Source organism: Furipterus horrens, unplaced genomic scaffold (genome assembly GCF_987537825.1).
Source record: "Furipterus horrens unplaced genomic scaffold, mFurHor1.1.pri manual_scaffold_12, whole genome shotgun sequence".
NCBI lineage: Eukaryota > Metazoa > Chordata > Mammalia > Chiroptera > Furipteridae > Furipterus > Furipterus horrens.
This window is the reverse complement of record NW_028327182.1, coordinates 61,909,232-61,917,208: the sequence shown is the minus strand read 5'-3', so window position 1 is coordinate 61,917,208 and position 7,977 is coordinate 61,909,232.

Here is a 7,977-nt window from a genome sequence, read left to right as displayed (position 1 = left end):
CTTTATCAAATGCTTTTTCTGCATCTATTGATATAATCATGTGGTTTTTTCTTTCATTTTGTTTATGTGGTATATTACATTTATTGATCTGCAATAATTAAACCATCCTTCCATCTGTCCATTTTTGACAATGGTTTGTTAAAGTTCTCAACAATGAGTTTGTTGATGTCCATATTTTTCCTGAGGGCTTTCAAAAATTTTCATACATATTTGGGTGCTCCTAAGTTGGGTGCATATACATTTATAAGGGTTATATTTTCTTGATGAATTTTTTCCTTAAGTATAATGAAATGTCCTTCTTTGTCTCTTTTTATGGCTTTTGCTGTGAAATATGTTTTGTCTGATATAAATATTGCTACTCCAGTTTTTTTTTTTTATGTCCAGTTGCTTGAAATATTTTTTTCATCCCTTCATCATCAGTCTGTGTAAATCGCTTTTTCTAAAGTGGGTCTCTTTTAGAACGCATATATATGGGTCATGCTTTTTAATCCATTTAGCTACCCTATGTCTTTTGTTGGTGCATTTAATCCATTTACATTTTAGGTTATTATCAGTAGGTACTTATTCATTGTTATTTTCCCCCTTTGTACTTGTGTTTCTTTCTGTTTCTTCATCTTCTTAAAGCAGACCCTTTAGCATCTCTAGCAATGTTGGTTTGGTGGAGATGTATTCTTTTAGCCTTCTTTTGTCCTGGAAAATACTTATTTAACCTTCATTTTGAATGAGAGCCTTGCTTGGTATAGTATTTTTGTTGTAGGCCTTTGTTTTTCATTGCTTGAAATATTTTTTGCCATTCCCTTCTGGCTTGTAGTGTTTCTGCTGAGAAATCTGATGAGAGCCTTCTATGTTATTAGCTGTTTATCTTTTGTTGCTTTTAAGATTCTCTCTTTGTCTTTGAATGTTGCCATTTTAATTATGATGTGTCTTGAAGTGGTTCTGTTGGGGTTCATCTTCATTGGGACCCACAGTCCTTCCTGGACCTGTGCAACTCTTTCTCTCATCGAGTTAGGGAAATTTTCTGTTATTAGTTTTTTAAACAGGTTTTCTATCACATGATCCTCTTCTTCTGGAATTCTTATGTTATGGATATTTTTATGTTTCATGTTGTCCTGCATCTCTCTTAAAAACCTCTTCACTGTTTTTCAGTCTTTTTTTTTTTTTTCTTTTTGGCTTCCCGATCCAATTTTCTGCTTCCTATAACCTTCTTTTAATTCCTTCTACTGTGTTCTTCAATTCAGAAATTGTATTCTTCATTTTCTCTTGTGTCTTATTTATAACTTATGTCCATTTTCATGCTGGTATAATTCTCAGTAAGTTCCTTGAAGTTTCCCTGAGGTTCCTTGTAGTTTCCCTGGAGTTTTTTGTAGTTTTCCTTCAGCTCGCTGAGCTCATTGAGCTTCTGCATAATCCATGTTTTGAATTCCATATCTGATAGAACTCTTTCTGGGGATTCTTCCTTTGCTCTTGATGAGGTTTTTTTTTTCTCTGTGTACCCATTTTTGTGACTTTTAATGTTTTTTGCTGCTTCTTAGATCATTCTGCACTTCCTGGATCAGTCCCTGGTGTCATCAGATTGTGTACCAGTCTGGGCCTAGGCAGCCTGTTGGAGACTACCAGAGATTTAGTACCTTCGTCTGTCTCTTTTAGTTGTTAATCTATTCAATCTGTGATTAGCCATCAGGCTTTAGGACTGAGGGTGTGGCAGTTTAATTCCTGTAGGTGGGGCTTTTGCTTTCCCTCAGGCTGATGTCACTCAGAGGGAAATGGTCTGCCTGCAGTATTGGGATGAGTCAGCACTGGGACATGGTCAGCTTCTTATCCAGTTCTCCCCTCAAAGCCACAGCTCCAAATTCTCCTCAAGTGTCTCTAGTCCTCTCTGTCTTTCCTCTGCTTGAGCCCAGGGTAAGTGAGGGCCAAAATATTTTTGTACGCGATCCGCTTAAGAACTCTTTTTCTCCAGCTGTTCCTCTCAGGCTAGCATGAAACCCTGTGGCTTTTCGCTTCTCAAAGCTGAATACTATTTTGCTTTATGTTCCGTTGTTGTAGGCTGGGAAGCCCACCTGGGGTTTTAGGCCCTGCCCTTCTCAGGGGAAACTCCCAGCCACTGAGCTGTTTCTCAGTCTCATTCAGCTGCCACCTGTGGAAGCCCAGCCAGCCCTTTCACGTCTCCTCACTTCCTACTGGTCATGTTGTGATGAAGTGGCCTTTTCTGTCTCTCCGTGGTTATAAGACTTCTCTCCAGCTAGTTTTCAGTTGGTTATTCCAGATGATTAATTGAGAATTAAGTTGTAAGTCCAGGCTAGTACTGGGAGGAAGTTAGTGTAGCTTTCACTTACTCCTCAGCCATCTTGGATCTTCTGCACATGGGACATTTTCAAAGATAGACCACATGGTAGGACATAAAACAAGCTTCAACAAATTCAAGAAAATTGAAATTATATTAAGCATCTTCTCAGATCACAATACCTTGAAACTAGAAATCAAGCTCAAGGAAAAAATCAAGGACATTCAAACTCATGGAAAATGAATAACAGGATATTAAACAATGAATGGCTTAACAATGACATCAAGGACTATATCAAGAAGTTTCTTGAATCTAATGATAATGAACACACAACAGCCCAAAACCTATGGGACACAGCAAAAGCAGTCCTGAGAGGAAAGTTCATAGCAATACAGGCCTACCTGAAAAGGATAGAAGAAATGCAAATAAAATATCTAACCCTACAGCTCCAAGAACTTGAACAACAAGAAACAAAACCCATAGCGAGTAGTAAGAAGGAAATCATCAAATCAGAGCAGAATCAAATGACATATAGACTAAACAAACAATTCTAAACATCAACAAAAGTAAGAGCTGGTTCTTTGTAAAGTAAACCAAATTGACAAGCCTTTAGCCAGGCTCACCAAGAAAAATGATAGAGGACCCAAATAAACAAAATTAGAAATGAAAGAGGAGAAGTCACAACTGAATTCACAAAAATACAAAGAATTGTAAGAAAGTACTACAAATAACTGTTCAATAAGAAACTTGAAACCTAGATGAAATGAACAGATTTCTTGAAACATATAACATTCCAAACCGGATCAAGAAGAAATACAAAGCCTGAACACACAAATAACAACTAGTGAAATTGAAGCAGTAATAAAAAGACTCCCAGCACATAAAAGCCCAAACTGGATGGCTTCACAGGCAAATTTTACAAAACATTTAGGGAAAAAGAAATGCCTACCCTTCTTAAACTATTCTAAAATATCCAAGAAGAGAGAATACTCCATAACTCTTCCTATGAAGCCAGTATTACTCTAATTCTAAAACCAGGTCAAGACACAACAAAGGAAAAAAAAAAGCTACAGGCCAATATCGGTGCTGAACATACTCGTTAAAATCCTCAACTAAACATTGACAAACCGGATCCAGCAATACATTAAAAAAGATCATACACGTGATCAAGTGGGATTTATTCCAGGGATGCAAGGATGGTTTTATATTTGCAAATCAATAAATGTAATATACCACATAAACAAAATAAAAGACAAAAACCACATGATCATATCAACAGATGCAGAAAAAGCATTTAGTAAAGTACAACACCTGTTTATTATTAAAATCCTCAGCAAAATGAGAATAGAAGAAGCATATTTCAATGTAGTAAAGGCCATATATGAGAAACCTGAATACAACATCATAGTTGATACAAACTGAAAGCATTCCCCCTGAGATCAGGAAGAAGACAAGGATGTCCACTCTCTCCACTCCTATTCAACATAGTATTGGAAGTTCTAGCGACAGCCATCAGACAAGAAAGAGAAATAAAAGGCATCTAAGTTGGAAAAGAAGAAGTAAAACTATCATTATTTGCAGATGACTTTATAGTGTACATAGAAAACCCTATAGACTCCATGAAAAAACTACTCAACCTAATAAGTGAATCTGGCAAAATAGCTGGGTACAAAGTCAGTATTCAGAAATCAAAGGCATTTCTGTACACCAACAATAAAATATCAGACATAGGAAATAAAAATTATATTTACTATAACTACAAGATAAATAAAGTACCAATGAATAAATGTAACCAAGCAAGTAAAAGACCTGTACTCAGAAAACTACAGAACACTGAAGAAAGAAATTAAGGCAGATACAAATAAATGGAATCAAATACCATGTTCATGAATGGGAAGAATCAACATCATTAAAATATCTATACTTCCCAAAGCAATTTATAGATTCAACTCAATCCCTATTAAAATACCAGTAACATATTTCACAGACCTAGAATAAATACTTCAAAAATTTATATGGAACTAAAAATGACCCCAAATAGCCATAGCAATCATGAGACAGAAGAACACAGCAGGAAGAATAAAAATATATGACATTGAACTATACTACAAAGCCACTGTGATAAAAAACAGTCTGGTACTGGCATAAGAACAGACATATAGATCAATGGAACAGAACAGAGAACCCAGAAATAAACCCAGGATGTTATGGTCAACTAATATTTGACTAAGGTGGAAGGAACATATAATGGAATGAGAAGAACTTCTTTAACAAATGGTGCTGGAAGAACAGAACAAGGATGTACAAAAAAAAAAAAGAAAAAAGAAAGAAAGAAAGAAACTAGACCACCAACTACACCACATACTAGAATAAACTTAAGTTGTATCTAAGACTTAAATGTATGATCTGACACCATGTAAGTCCAAGAGGAAAACATAGGCAGGAAAATTTGAGATATCCTTTGTAGCAATATTGTTACCAATATATCTCCTAAAGCAAGGAAAATAAAAGAAAAAATAAGCAAATGGGACTACATTAAACTAAAGAGTTTCTGCTCAGCAAAAGAAAACATCAGCAAGATGAAAAGGGAACCAACCATATGGGAAAACATATTTGCCAATGATACGTCAGACAAGGGATTGATCTCCAAAATATAAAAGAACTTGCTCATCTCAACACCAAGAAGCCAGACATCCCAATTAAAAAATGATCAAAGGACCCTGAACAAACAATTCTCCAAGGAGGATACACAGAGGGTCCATAGACATATAAAAAGAATGCTCAATATCACTAGCCACCAGAGAGATGCAAATAAAAACTACAATGTGATAGCACTTTACACTAGTTAGGATGACCATCATCAACAAATTAAGAAACAAATTCTGGTGAGGATATGGAGAAATGGGAACCCTAGTACACTGTTGGAGAGAATGCAGACTGGTGCAGCCACTATGGAAAACAGTATGGAATTACCTCAAAAAACTAAAAATGAAACTTCTGAACCAGTGATTCCACTGCTATGATTATGTCTGAAGAATTCTGATTCCCCAATTTAAAACAACTTATGCACAACTATGTTCATAGCAGCACTGTTCACAATAGCCAAGTGCTAGAAACAGCCTAAGTGCCCATTTGTAGATGAGTGGATTAAAAAGCTGTGGTACATTTACCCAACATTTTCGACAACATGGATAAATCTAGAGAGAATTATGCTTTCTGAAATAAGCCAGACAATTAAAGAAAAATAGTGTATGATATCACCTAATACAGGAGATTAATGAACAACACAAACAAATGAACAAAGTTGAACAAGGAACAGAAAAACAGTTATTGGGGGAGAGGTGAGAAGAGGGTTGAATAAGGGAAGGGTCTGGTAAAGGAACTAGTATAAATAGCCCATGGACATAGACAACAGGGTGGGGAATGACTGTGGGAGAACAGTTGGGCTGGTGGGGGGAAAAATGGGTGAAAATGGGACAACTATAATAGAAAAACAATAAAAAAATAGTGGAAATAAAACCAAATGTTTGCTTAAAAATAAATAAATAAAAATAAAAATAAAGAAATACCTCTATGTATGAAGTGTAAGTAAAATTACTCTATATTCGGAAAAAGAGCATTAAATATCTGTGTATGTAACAGAAAAACATATCTCTATTTCTATTATTGAAAATGTCTGAGTTATGAGTGTTGTTTCAGTTTACAAAATTTTATATGAACCAACTAAATAAACAGAAATAGTAATATCCTTTACAGAAACTGTTAAGGATGAATGTTTAGATTATAAATACTGAACATGACTGATTATCAGCAAAATGCACACAGATAGCTTACTTCATGTGTCAAAAATGCAGACATAGCACTTTGTTAATAGATAACATGATATTCTACTATTTTTGTCATGAGGAAACTGCTTGGCTGCTGGTGATCTTCAGTAAAAACATTGAGCTATGCTATTTTTTAAATATGTGTAAAATTTTCCATCAAAAATTAAGTTAAAACTGTCAGAAATTAAATTTTCCTGCTGTTTTTCTATGATGCATCCTAGAGATATGTGGTATATGAGAATCCACCTTAATAGATATAAGGCAATCTTAAAAGTTCCAAGAGGTAGATTTTTACCATAACTTTTATATGTGCTGCAAACAATTGAGCTATAAGAATAAAATAACTCTTTGAATGCACAACAAAGCTAACACTACCAGTTGAACTAATTTAAAAAATATAAGGAGGATCATTCAAATCAGTGCTAAGTGCAAAGATAATTTAGATTCAGTTCTTAACAGTTTAATATAATAGTTTGTTTCATTAATTTTTTTCTAAATTTAATTTTTAAGTCCTCCAATCTTCTTTTAAATAGGCCATATGTTTAAAAGCTATTTGTAGAGGATGCAGCAAAAAATTTGACTGTTATATATTTTGATTGCAGTGGGAATATATGATACTCGTTTATTCATTTATTCATTCAACAAATGTTTATTAAATGTATATTATTGCAAAGCAATGTTTCTTACCCAAAATACTTTCCTTCTATGCACTTTATAATATAATAGAGAAGCAGAAAGTAACAAAAAAAGTAAAATAACATGTTAAATAATGGCATGTACTGGAAAGGTAAAAAAACGATGCTAGTCAGACTGGAAATGCTTGAGGGAGGGATAGCCAGGGAAAGTCCCTCAGAGAAGGGGAGTTTTGAGTAAAAATGTGAAGTGAACATGTTAGTAAGACTGATATTATTAGAAGAAATATCCTGTGGTTGGGGTTACGGTCTACATGATACATTCAAGAAATAGCCCAGAAACCTATGGGAACAAATAGAAAAAAAATAAATGGATAGATATTAGAACAGTTTGAGAAACCTTGCTGTGTACAGTACTAAAAGATATAGTAGACATTTTGGGCTTTACTATGAATAAAAGCAGAGCTATTGAAGGGTTTTGGGCAGAGGAATAACATCATTTGATTTTAATATTAGTATGTGCCCTCTGCCTGCTCTGTTAAGGAAACACTAGAGGAAACAAGGTCAGAAACTGGCTTACTCAAGGACATGGTCAAATTGTTTTCTACTTCTTACACCAGAAAACATTAACTTTGGTGACTTGGCAATGTATCCTTAAAAACTCTACATTATCAATGTTTATATATTAGATATAAAAATAATATATGTTCATTTTAAGGATTCAAAATCTATAAAAATATTATATAAAAATTGCCCATGCACCAACCAATTAAATTAAGTAATAAAAATTAACCAACATATTATAGTTAAAACTGCCTATAAAGATTGCCCTGCCTAATCATAATTACTTTTTCCTTCTCCCAGAGATCATCACTATTTAAGGAGTTTATTATTCTTCCTTTTTATTAGTTAATAGTGTGTCAGGAAAACAGAAATCCTTTACCATTTCAAACAGAGTGAGGGAAATGCAATAAGTTATGTACAAAAATTTGGGAAGATAAAGTAAAAAGAAACAAGATAAGAAGTCTTAACCCAGAATCCAGAAGAGGTTTAATGTTGAAACTGCTGCCATGCTATTGTTATAACGACTGATGTGCAAGGCCTGGAGCTAGTGTTTCTGTCTGAGCCTTAGGAGGAGTCCAAGAGACTGCCATCTCCTGATGCTGATATTTACCTCATATAAATAGAGGCCAAGGATAGGCACTGTAGTGAGATTACTGGACTTTGGCTACTG